The sequence below is a fragment of the Choloepus didactylus genome, chromosome 9, assembly GCF_015220235.1.
Source record: "Choloepus didactylus isolate mChoDid1 chromosome 9, mChoDid1.pri, whole genome shotgun sequence".
Lineage (NCBI taxonomy): Eukaryota > Metazoa > Chordata > Mammalia > Pilosa > Megalonychidae > Choloepus > Choloepus didactylus.
This window is the reverse complement of record NC_051315.1, coordinates 102,123,410-102,137,169: the sequence shown is the minus strand read 5'-3', so window position 1 is coordinate 102,137,169 and position 13,760 is coordinate 102,123,410. Positions and strand designations below refer to the sequence as shown.

Below are 13,760 nucleotides of genomic sequence, written 5' to 3'. Positions count from 1 at the left end.
GACAGAGCACCAGGCTCTTTTTGAATTCAATATGAGCATTCAAATTCCAGCTGTGGTCTAAAGAAGTCAGAATTCAGATGACTGATGATGTTCTTTGCCTGAGCTCCCACAAGCTCTGAGGATGTTATTTCTGACTGCAGGATAATTTGGAAAGGCATGCATTCAGGAAAGGGGAACACACTGGAGAGAGGGAAATGCAAGCTGTGCTGCAGTCACCTGACTTTATCTCGGAAAAATGAAATCTGAAAAATGTATTTATAACCATTCCTAAGAGCAAAAAGCTCTAGAAGCAGAAAAATTTCATCGATTCATTGGAGTCTCGGTGAAGAGTTTACAATTAAGGGTGATCTCCAGCAGATTCTGGTCTTTCATTTTTTGCTGCATATTGTTCAAGAGGCAATGCTTGATAACTTAATTAGCACAGTGGGGACTAAGTTGGCATCCGTCCCTACCCCTTCTGTAATGCTAATTTTAAATATTTTCTTTTCCTCCCCAAGTTATTTTCTTAACAGTGGCAGCCAACATTTTATTACTAAAGAAATTGCTTGTAATAACCAATTTTAAAAAATGAGGATCTCTTAATTGAGTGAGAAAAGTACTTATTGGCTAAGAGAATATATCAAAATAAAAGCTGCATCCGCTATGTTAGCACTCCCAGGTGTTCTGCAAATTCTGTAACAATATTCATGCATGCATGATACAATGATTCTCACATCAGCAATCTGAGAAATACTAAGATGCACAAGGATATATCATTAAGATTTCACCAAACAAAAGGGAAGAACTTGGCACAGAGATGCTGGTAACAACAACAAAAGTTTGCCTCCCTAAAAATAGGAGGCAAAGGAGGAGGCAGATCCAGTTCGTCTGCTGGGGAGCTCTTTGAAATGTTTTCCCCTCTCTTCTATTATTCTGTCCATGGCCTTGCAATTCCCCTCTTTGTGCTCTTTTCAGAAGAGTGTTCTATTATTATGCTTTATTTAATTGGTTTAGATTTGGGCAAACAGACCCCACTGAGATGAAGTGCAATTGGAATAGAGGAAGGAGGGGTGCAGAAATCAACAGAGGAAGAATGACAAAGAAAGGCAGCCCCAGAATTGTGGCCTGTCACCAGAGAACCCAGGAACTGCACATTCGTTAAAGGCTTTGATCTAAGAGCTCCTAGTAGCCTTTTCTGTAACCAAGCCACATGTGCCTGATTTATACAAAAACACATGAAAATAAGCTACAGTCAGGGATGAAAAAACAGCAAGTGTGCCAACGAGGCTGTGAATATTCCAGCTGCTCCAATTACTGTTGTTTGGAAGGAACCTGAGGGTTGCTGGTTCTTTGCTTGGGTTCCCCTAGACTCCCCTGGGACTACATCAGCTACCTTTGGTATTTGCAAACACAAAAGTTTGCTTCAGAGATGGGGTTTCAACTCACTCTGAAAATGGCTTTTAGAGCTACTCGATGCCAATAAATAGTCAACAGTCTTTAAACAGAATTTTTGAGACTCCTGCTTCCATTGACCTCTCTCATCAAGTCTGGGACCTTCCCAATACTGGGAAGGTCAACAGGCTGTGCTTTGGCTTTGGATGCCTGCCTGCAGCTAGTGTCATGCATTATTTCACCCCGTAGCAAAGCTTTGGGTTTAAGGAGATCTTAGAATTATCTTCTTGGTGAAGGACTGTGGATCCTTATGGGACATGATTTTAAAAAACAATAATTTGTATATGATTGTACTTTTTCTATCTCACATTCATCTGATTGTTTAATCCAATTGCAAACTGAAAGTCATTCAACAAGAAGAAAACTCATTCAGCTAATAGAAACAGGGAAAAAAACAGTTAAAAAAGATAATGGAACTCATGTTTTGGGTGGCTCTATTTAGGTAGCATGACCTGAATATACTGTCCCCATGTATAGCATATCCTGCGTCAAGCCTTTAAAGTACGCTTACTGGTTCTTTGGAGATGCAGTGACCACAGTGGGACATGAGGAATACAGATTTCTACTAAGTGGTTTGTAAGTAAACACCTGTAACTCTACTGTTAGACAAAAACATAAGGGTCCCTATCTCTCAGAAGGCGGGTATAAGCTTCCTTGTTCTTAAATAAGATTCCCTTTGAAACTTGTTCTAATACGATCCCTATTAAGGCTTAAAGGAGCCCATGAAATAACAAAAGACAATCACCATTTATTTCCCACCATGTTCTCAACTATGGGTCATCTGTAGCATCATGTAATAATCTCTAAATTTTCTGTTTAAATATAAATGTCTACTTAACAGTTCTCCTAATTGTTTAACAAATTTCTTGTTGTAGTTGCCTGCTGAATAGCACAGTCACTTTCCAACGGGAACCCCAGGGAATAGCATTTATGCCACTAAATGGCAGCAGACAAACTCAGTCAAAACAAAGCAGGGAAAATTCTTGACTCACAATCTCCAGAAGAATTGGTTCAAACACTATGCACATGAATATTTATTTCTCTTATATAATTTGAAGTAAAATACTGTAATAATTTGAGTTAAAATACTGTAATAATTTGAATTAAAATCCTTCCTCTCCCCCCCCACCCCAAATAATCTCTGAAGATAACTTGAAAAGAAATCATTGGTATTTTAATAAAGTCTCCTTAAAAGTCAAGTTAAATTTCTTATTCTAATTATTTCATAACTGAATTGCAGACATATTTTAAGTACAACTAGAGAAATAACTAGGAAATGTGGGGCTTTGTCACTCTCAAAATACTGTAAGAATTGATTATATTATGTTGGCAAAGAACTTTGAACTCTTTGCAAGTAAAGGCCTTGAAAATAGAGTAGACTGTCAGGATTTTTAATTGAATAATTCCATCATTAGTGTCCAATAAAAGTGTTGCATGAAATGAAACCCAATTCACATGATATAGCAAACATATCAGAGAGTCATTTTTTCTGAGGCAAAAAACTTGTAAAAGCTCATATTTTAAGCAGTCCAACAGACTTTCTTCTACCCTCTTTATTGGGTTACACAGAGCTTTTATCTGTCTTGTTTCTGTTGTTATCGTCGTTATTTTTTTGGGGGTGGTGAGACATGCTGGAAGGATTTAGGGTCACTTTATATAATGTATTGCTTGGTTTTCCTTTATATTCTCTGCTTGTTAAATCGTTAATAACTTGAAGTAATTTTCTCATATTCACACTATTCCTGCCTGCAAAGTGTTACCTCTAGAAGTCTCTTTTAGAAAAGTGACAGACAGTTGTGTTTAACAAGAAAGGCTCACGTGCTATACTTTGCTCATTATAAATCTGTAATTTTGTTGATGACCAAGGGTTTCAGTGGATGCTGACTGGGGCTATTAGAGACTAATATATGTAACTTGTTTACCTTTTTGTTTTTCTGGATACTTCTTGTAGAGAGAAACTCGTGTAAAATTAATAGCAAGAGGCTACATGACAGAGTGGAAAGAAAGTCTTTAGAACTAGCCAGATCTCTATATGAAAAGTTATTTAATTTCATTTGGCCATAATTTCTTCATCTATAAACTGTGATAACAATCTCTATATTTTAAGGACTAGGGATAGGTTATGGAAAATATCTTGTGTAGAGTTTGACACAGATTCAGTGTTTATTACACAATACTGGTGCATTATTATATAACTCAATCAACTGGGTAAAGCTGGTTTGTCAAAATGTTGAACAGAGAAAGAGTGCTGCTATTAGGCCATATAGCACTTTCCAGACATGAATGGGCATCAGAATCACCTGGGGTCCTGGTTGAGAATTCAGAGTCCTAGGTTCAATTCCAGAGATTGTGATTCCATAGATCTTGGGTGGGAGTGGCAGTGGGGGCTGATGTCCAGTAATCTACATTCTTCATAAGCACTCAATATGGATGTTAGATTAGTGAGTAGCTACTTGAAATGTTTGTTGTTATTGTTGTTCTTAACTGAATAGGCTTAATCTTCTCTAAGTGATACAAAACAAGCCCAAATATTTTTCCCTATTAATTTCCAGTTTAAAAAGTCCTGTTTGTTTTTTAATTTTAACCTTTTTTTGTGTGTGTGTGATAGACAAAAGCTCTGAATTCATGCCCATATAGACATGACTCTTTTGTGTATGAAACCTTCCCAGGTCCCATTTACAAACCCCCTGGGAGCCAATGGACCTCCAACTAAAACTATTTGGGCTAAGGAATTAGGCATTAACCACTGTAATTTACAGAAAAGTTTCTTTACTGTTTCCATTTTACAGGTCTAAAATGTGGTTATTGTACAAGGGGGAAAATGTGACCTTTAATATATTTATTTATTACTTCTGAAGTAGCTTTGATTGCTTATTTTGTAGGAGGGTTGGAAAGAATAGTTCTTTACAAAATTGCTTTGGAGAATTCGAATCAGAAAGCTGTTTATTCTCCAAAAATAACACAAATTTCTACTTTGGATAACAAGGAATCCAATAAGCATATAAAAAGAAAACTTAAAATGTCACAGACACTATCACAAGTTTTGGTAGAACAGATATGTATTATCCAGCAGGTTTTTATAGCAGGCTTTAAGCAACAAACAATTAGCCTGAGTCTTTCGGAAGGAGGATTCCAGAGTAAGAGGGTACTAGAATTGGTCAGAGTCCGGCAATGGTGTACACCCACCAGGATAGGCCACATAGTGGTAGGTTAAAGACCATTAAGAAAGAAGGAATAATTTGCCAGTTTTCAAAATCTGTTTGGTATGGACTGACCCTGGGATCAAATTTCATACTATCTCTTCATTAGTCCATCTTAGTCTACAGTCAATGAAACAGTTTCTCCCTTCATTCCAGAATGTATTTCTTAAGATACTGGAGAGAAAAAAAACAACATTAAATATTCAGAACATCCCTCAACTTTTGAAAATGTTTTAAATGTTAATCTGTATCCATTGGTTATATGGTTCCCAACTCTATTAGAAAGCAGAATTCTATCCACTTGGAAATGTACCTTGGACATATATAGGGTAACATTGGGAACTGTTGTTGAGTAGAAGAGTTTTTGTGGTTATTATATTATACATCCTGGCAGATGCTATAAAGTTTTCTGCTAATTAAAATTAAAACTTACACAAATGTGCTTTTATCAATTGTAATAAATGTACCACACCAATGCAAGATGTTCATAATGGGGGATGGGGGAGGGGGGATAAGGGAACCCTATATTTTTTCCATGATTGTTCTATAAATCCACAACTTCTCTAATAAAAAAAATAAAAATAAATAAAGCACAACTTAAACATTCATTTCAGGTTAACGAATATTTCTGCTGAAGCTTAATAAGAACACGATATTGAATGAAATATTTAATATCATTAATGCTATTAGTTTACTCAAGAGTCTCCTTAAAACAGAGATATCAGCTCTCCTTTACCATGTGTCACTTGAGTTAGCTTTTGGTTTTCTGGCTGTTCTTATTGTTTCTTCAAATGACAATTTAATTATGATGTTATTCATTTCCAACGAGGAAAGACAGCTTCATAGATGTAAAAGCAAATGACTCATAGACATGAGCTCAGCCATTAAATGTCATGATTATTTGTTGCATTCAAAATTATATCTTCAAAGGAAAGGAAGGGATTTGTATAGATTTTTCTAAAGTTCCTCTCCATGCTCAACTTATTAGAGCTGCTAATTAACTAGTTTCTAATTAGATGGGGGAAGTTAAACTACTATATTTTTAATCCCAATTTTCCCTTTCATTGTTTTTTTCCCCAACACTGACATTTTATTTCTGAACTTGACCATTTTTACAAAACAAAACAAAACAAAAGCAGGTATCAAAAACAGCACAGAGATTATAAAATTTCTGCACCAGTTTTCACATGAATCAATGATTATGAAATTGGTATCTGATAAAAATACTAAACACAGGCAGATTTCCCTCCTGGTCATTTGCATTTGGGTGACTCGTTTTGGAGATACTGAAGAATAGCTTTTTATAAGCACCAGTCATTTTCTTGTTAACTGATTTGGTTTGTCCAATAAAGTAACCACTTTTTGCTGGGTGGATATATATGTTTGGATCTGAACCAAATCTTTTGAGATCCCGATTACCCTGAAGAACACTAAAGGTATTTATAGGGCATATTAAATACTAATTGTACACCTCATAATGTCTAAAGCAGCTTCTGTATTTCTAAAGAAAATAGCATTTCATTCAGAGGCTGCCCAGAGAATGAACTACATCACAGTGTCCATATGCTTTCTGATTTGGATTATAGTTTCCCCAAAGAGGGCCATATTATTGGGACAAAGGCTTTATGCTCATGCCAAACAGGCTCTGATATATTATAGATACATTTGTATAGAGCAAGACTCCTTGCTCTGAACCCTGGGTGGGTAACCACAAAGAAACTGAGAACCCGTGATTATTGGATGGAAAGCATACTTAAAAACTCATGGCATAGATAATCTGGAGGTGAGCAGAAACGGAGCTGTAACTTGGTAGTGGTGTTCATCCACCTGGTGTTCCAGAAACACATTTGCTTAAATAGGGGAAGTATGGTCCAGTTTTTCAATGTTAATAGCTGCCAGTCTCTCAAACATATTTTTTTATACAGTTCACTGCTTGGCTAGCAATGAGTTAGGAAATTTGCCTTGAATTTTTACTACATCTCTCAGTATTAGTCAAAAACAAAAACAAACAAACAGAACCAGCCAATGGGGATTAAATATTGCACAAGTAAACTTGAATGTAATTATACTATCTACAGACTCGTATTCACATCACTGAAACAGCTTTTGACAGCATGAACCACTCCTGTTGAAACAAAATTTCCTCTCTATTATCCCAATTTTCATTAAAAGGAAAACTGATACATAATTTTCTTCTTTACAGATATGAAAAAGGAAACAGGAAGGCAAAGCTGAGAGAAACAGATGCTAATCAAAGGGCAGTGGTAGCATTTGGTTGTTTTGGTCTTTGTACCAGCAACTCCCATTCCCATGGCAGATATCCAGTTCCTGATGGACTACACGGTTTTCCTCAGTCAAGATTCGAAGGATGGACCCTACTCCTCCAGCTGCAAGGGACTTTCATGCCATTGCAAAAATATAGCACTGCTATCGCCAGAGGGGCTTTTAAAGCCTTTATAAGTATACTTCTCTAGGAGATCCACGCCAGTCTTGTCCAGAGATTGAACTGCCTTCTCAATACTTTCGTTAGGTTTAAAAGCCGTAAGCACCCTGCCCGATCCTTCACTGCCTGACTCCTGGTGTTGAGAGGGGGATTTTTCAGAGCTGCTTGTAGAGCACCTGTCATACTTCCTTGCCGCAGGCAGGTGTCCATCTCGCCCTCTTCCGGCCACGCCTGGCCGTGGTCTCCGTCTTCCTTGTCCACGAACCTGTTCTCGTGGTACTTATGCACGTCCACCTTCCAGAACCGGGCTGATAACGCCGTGTTCTTCGACATCCCTGATAGGGACTGTTGGCAAAGGCCTCCTCTCAGTGCGACTTTAGCAGTCCCATCACAGCAGCCCCATTTATTCTTAACACGGTAACATTAAGAGGAACAACCTGCCGTTTTGTTGTGTCTAAAAACTAAATGTGTATTGTCATATCTGTTATATTTTATATTTTTCCATGGACACATAGAAAGAGTCTTCAAATAGTTTCTCAAAGAGCGAGAAGCCAGAAAGTCTGAATAATTTATTGCTACTAGTCCTCTGTGGTGGTATCAACCAACTGGATGCTTTCCTGGAGAAAGAGATTGAGTATAGGACTTTGAGTAATAAAAAACAATTTCCCAAATGTGGAAATTGTGTTTTCTATTGGGACCCTTCATCAAAACATCAAAACATAATAGAAAACTATTAATGAACTGAGCATCCACTTGGACATCTATCTATCCTGGTTAATGCTAGCTTCTAACTTTCTCAAAAGGTCAAGGCATTTGCTCTTTAGTTTATTCCTGGACAACTGTCTGAACATGTTTACATCTGACAACACAACACAGATTTGATACCATTCAATTGTAAACTGAAATTGCAAGTCTTGCAAAAGATGAAAGATTCCATGAAGAGGATGAAAGCAGTATTGGAGAAATGCTCAAACAACATCCAAAGTCATGGAAAAATGAAAACCTGGAAGGGTTAGACCAGTTACTTAGGGAAAAGGAAAATCCGCAAGGATGAAGACACAGTATTTACTTTAACAGATAGTTATTTCTATAGCACAATAATTATAAAATACCTTGGGGAACTTGATTAAGCTCTTGAATGTTTTTTAAGAAGCAGTCATTTAAAGGAGCAAGCTGAAAAAGTCAAATGTAGTGGAAAGGATGTATAATTGTACTCTAATAAAATCTGGGGGAAAATTGTTATTCTCACCAAAACCAAAAAACACTTGATTCATTCATTTGTCTTAGAATCGGCCTCTAGCTGCAGTTATAATATAAATATTTCTATGCATAATTATGTGCATACTTATAATGTCTAGCTTTATTTTTTCAAACTAAAGATGGCCTCAAACTTTTTTTCACTATATTTTTGAAATTTGATCTGTGTTTTAGGAAGATTCACTTTAAATTCTCCTTTACTGAAACAAATTATTGTTGAATAATGAGATTCTCTAATATATGTTAACTGCAAAAGATCTAAGTTTGAATAAATCTCTTTCCAATAATGCTGTCTAAAAGTCAAACAAAACTATCTAAAAAAATTGAATTAACTCACACCAAAATATGCTAACAAGGAAGAATACTAATGACTAGAAGAAACTACATGTTCAAACTGTCTTCTAGAAAAGTCTAGTTACCTCTATCTGAATATTTTCTTTTCAGAACTTATTCACTTTACCCTTATAAACAAATATATACACACACATATGTATACATAGAAACCCACATACATACATATTCATAGATGTATGTATATATACATACATGTATATATAAAACACAAAATAAATATATTTCTGTTGCACTAACTACAGCAGAGTAGGGAAATTCTTTGCTATGTTTAAAATCTCCATCCTTTTGATCAAGCATAACTGCACAGTCTTATTTAACAGCCTCTGAAGTTTTTAGCATTTCTATCAGGAGGCTATTGGTCGTGGGAGTTTATTTCAGTCTGCAGAAATATTCTGTTTTGGGATTTGCCAACACTAACACTTTGGCTTTCCTGTCTGCTTATACAACATGCCTGGCAAACTATAATTATCAGTATTTTCCTTTACAGCAGGATAATTATTTGTTATTTTTGCTTAAGCAATAAAAGAAACTAACAGTGTTCTCCTCACAAAAAAGAAGCATGTGCACAGGGTTAAAGGTCTGCTTGGGTGCATGATAAGGAACGATCCCAACTGCTTTCCATAAAACAGACTGGCCTTGTAGATTATTCACATGAAATACGAAAGCCAATTTTATGGAAATCCTTTACAAAAAGCTTTCAAAGCAAGAGCAGTATAGTCACATTTAAAAGGATCTCCTTTAACTTACTGACAGTTATATACATATATATTTTATAAGCTACAATTTCTCCTTTTAACCACATTCAAATGTGTAATTCAGCACTGTTAATTACATTTCACAATGGTGTGTTACCATCCTTACCACCCAGTAACAAAATTTTCCATTGTCCCAAAAAAAAACTCAGGGCATTTTCAGCCTTAACTCCCTATTCTCTAACCCCACTCGGTTCCCTGGTAACCTATATTCTAGATTCTGACTTTATGAGTTTGCTTATTCTAATTATTTCATATCAGTGAGCTCATACATTATTTGCCCTTTTGTGTCTGGCTTATTTCACTCAATACGATAGCTTCAAGGCTCATCCATGTTGTTGCATGTATCAGAACTGATTATATTTTCACTGCTGGTGTTCATACCAGAGAACAAATGCATCATTAAAAAAGAATGTTCTTAAGACCAGAAGCAAAATCTCTTTTTCTGTGATTTATGATTATGTAGACAGTGCACTGAATTCCCTTTGTGACAATAACTTTAGTTAACTCACTACCAAATTACTAAATCTGGATTAGGGCAGATTAAGATGGGAATTTGTGCAGCATTCTCATTTCAAGGGCACTGGGCACAGACTTAATAAATATCTAAGTACTACTAGGAATAATGAATTGAAGCTATGATTAATGAAAAAAAGGCAAACATTCTAAGAGTAAAAGTCTGCTAATATTTTTTGTTCTCGGCCCTTAATCTAGAGTCTTCTTTTTGGTACCTTTCCTTTTCACTGCCAGTGAGATCCAATGAATCTGAGATGAATTATTGCAAACCAGGGCAAACCAGTGAATGTTCACAGTATGCAAAATAACACCTTCCAGCAGACCACCAGACCTGCCACAGCTCAGCAGGGCAGAACCTTCAGCTGGCTGGAATGTGTATCATGCTCCCCAGGCAATTGCATATACCTCTGTCCAGCAAAACCCGGGAGTCTGTGGCTGTATACTTGGCATTATACAAACTTTTCTGAATCCGTTTTCTTGCCAGTGGAGCACACACATCCCTTAGATTGTTAGATCAATTTTGAAACCACTAATGGCAAAATTGTGGGTTGTTTCACTGCTTAAAAGATTGAGGCAGTTACTAACAAAGAAGGTTTCTTTTCCAAAAACTGTATATTGTCCAAAAACTTGCAAAATCATGGCTATTATGTTATGTGGCCAAAAAAGAGGCTACAAAGAGATGAGAAAGGATTATACAAAGATTAAAAACTGGGGTAACCTTCACCCCACCCCCTGCCAGCTACAAACATTATGAGCAAATGGAGCTGTCCACTATCATGGAGAAAAAGCTTTGAAATGTCCTCTTAGATGTTTAATCTGTGCCTGTTCCGCTCTTTACATATCAAAGGGGAACGGAGCATCATTGGGGGGGAAATTACTTATGCACATTCTATTGATTCTTTGAGATAAGCCCCACTTTCCTGAAGTTTCTACTTCAAATGAGAGGATGACTATGAAGGCACATTGCAGGTGGTAAGGCTCTTTCTGCTAATTATGGATTAAAGGCTGTGCACAGCCTGTGGTCCTTTTTCTTAAGGATGTCTTATCTCTCTTTGATACTTATGGTTAAGCAATTTCTGTCATACATGGCCTCACTTCAAACCGTTGATTTATGAGCTTGGGATGTCTACCTGAGAGTCATTAGCCTTCTCCCAGGGCTGTGTGATCACCAGAACATCTCTTGCAAGCCTGGCTGCTATTTCCAGATAATATTACAATATGATACCATTTTAAGATTGAAAGTGGATTTCCAATTTGTAAATTTCACTTTAGAGAAGTGGGCCCCAACCCTATAGGCAGCTAGCTCTTCACATTTACAAAAGCCCTCTTGGAGATTTAAGCCAATTTTGGCATGCTCAGCATCCAGTAAGTTCTTACAAGAACCTGGAATGTTTCTAGTCTCTTTCAGCTGTCAGGAGAGCTGGCTCCCATTGTTCTATGAACTCATTAAATAAAGACCGATGTGAACATACATATTATCAATACTAGTAATGCATGTTTATGATTTATTTCTGAATTCACCTTTTTATTAACACTAGCTCTTCAAAGTGGTGTGATGCTGGTCTAGGATGCTTATAAAGGCTCTCTCCTTCTGACGGCTGAAAGCCCAGTGACTCCGGGCCTGGATGAAAAGGAGCATGTGAAGTCAAATGCAAATGGCGTTCAGCAAAATTTGGATTATCACTGAATGTGTAGCTCACTGCATCTTTGCATCCTTCACTAATTTTACCTAAATACATCTGAAGAAAAAAATCTTGTCTTTATATTTGTTTTTAAAAAGCCAATGATAACTATTAACCCCAATAAGAAATGAACACCTCCAACTTCTTATTTTTAACAGAAAGTTTATTTGTTTAATTTTGTGGGTACATAAAAAAGAAATAAAAAGAAAATAAACAGTTAAGCCTTGTTTGAGCTGAAAAACTGAAGGAAAGGCATATTGGTCAATTTCTTTCTCTAACTAGTTAAAATTCAAAAAGTGATCAAGTAATTTAGAAAAACAACAACAACATTATGTGCTTGAGTCAGGTGTTGTATAAATTAGGAAGATTTTCCACACACAATGTCTGTGAAAAGAGGAATTTACTAAACTGAACCTTAAAGCTTGGAAGAGTTTACACACATCACAGAAGTAAACTACTTCCTTCCATAAATGCCATTACACAGAGATTCTGCTTTACAATTTAATTTTAGTTTGTAAAAAAAAATTGGGAGTTTTTTAAAAAATTAAGACTTATTTTTAAGTATCTAAGTAATATTCCTTAACAGAGACCAAGATGCTGAATATCCTTTATCCTTTCTTATCTGCAAGTCCCTACCATCACAGAAAAATACATCAGCAACCATATGTGACTTGACCGCTCCAGAAATGATTTTGTAGTAGACTCAAGAATCATTATTGATAGAAACTAGAATAAATCAGCATTCTTCTCTTTTGCATACTTGGTAAATCATTAGTGGCAAAGGAGGAAAACATTAAAGGAATAAAAACTCCCAGAAGCAAATCTCTATAGCATATTGATTTCCAAGCTCACTTCATTTCAGCCATAATTCATAGAAGTTCTCTATATAAATAATGAATAGCAACTTACCAGCTTTTTGAAGCATGTTTTACGTGCCAAAGACCATTAAATATTTTACAAAAATAAGTAGCATTGTCATTCTAGATCAACAAAAATTCATATGATTGGAATTAAGCCTAAAAATAATTTTTTTTCACATAAGGTGTAAAATGGAATGTGATCCCTCTTCATGAATATGTTCCCAAAATAAAATTCTACATATTTATGACTAAAAAAAGGAAAAAAAAGAATAATTGCCTTCCCTAAACTTTAAACTTTTGTCCATCACTAAGTGAAAATAAATGTAAAAATAAATATATAAAATAAATAAAAATGATCAGAATATCACCCACTATTTATTGCCCATTTCTAAGTACCTGGCACCTTGCTACGTACTTTCACAATCAATATCTCATTTATTCCTCACAATTCTTTGAGGTTAGTATTATTGAAATTTACTGGTGAGAAACCCATTCCTACAGAGTAACTCAGCCGAAAGCACATGGTTGTAATGGGAGAAGCCTAAACTTGAACTCAGATTTGCTTGAGTCCCAGTGTGGCTTGAGCTTTTAGCCTCTCAACAATATGTCCAGCTTAGTCATAAAAACAAAACAAAACAAAAAAACAAAAAACTGAGCATGAATCTGTGCTTATAAAACATAACAACGTGCAGGAAAGGTTACAGAACATGATATCCTGGCTCAAGGCTACTCAAGGAGTCAAGGCTACTCCTGCAAAGAAAGAAAAGCAGAACAATTGAAATCAGGTGGCCAAGCAGCAGAAACACTGGAGAGCCTGCAAATTCAAGGCAGCTGCTTCCAAGCTCCTCTTGGTGCCCTGGCTCCACCTGCCCTACCAGGAGTTTTTGCCACTCTTTATTCTGCAACAGGTACTGACAAAGGACTCTTGAAAAAGATGCCATCTAGGATGCAAGGGGCAGAGGGCTGAAACTAATTCCTCAGTAATTCACCTTTCTTTGAGACAGGCAATAACAGACCCTTGCAGCTTTAGATATTGATTGGGATTTTGATACTGGCTAAGAGAGGAAAAAGTCTCCCTGGAATCTGTTCTGGTGGTGAAAGGCCCCGGAAGCAGGCTATAAAGAAGACAAATCCTATTAAGCCAGCTGGGAGGAATAAGAGCAGCTGGTCTGTCAGGAGACTGAAACAGCTTGGAAAGACTCAGAAAAATCTGCATTGCAGATAAGCCTCAGGGGAGATGGCTGAACTCTTAACATTTCCCTCAA

The 13,760-nt window shown here is 36.4% G+C and overlaps 1 protein-coding gene and 1 pseudogene across 16 annotated transcripts in view; both read right to left on the bottom strand.

The window, feature by feature from the left end:
• MAP2 (microtubule associated protein 2) overlaps positions 1-13,760 on the bottom strand; it is a 291,614-nt gene that overhangs the window by 117,318 nt on the left and 160,536 nt on the right. The gene's annotated exons all lie outside the window — the stretch shown is intronic.
• On the bottom strand, positions 6,862-7,518 carry LOC119544095 (annotated as a pseudogene).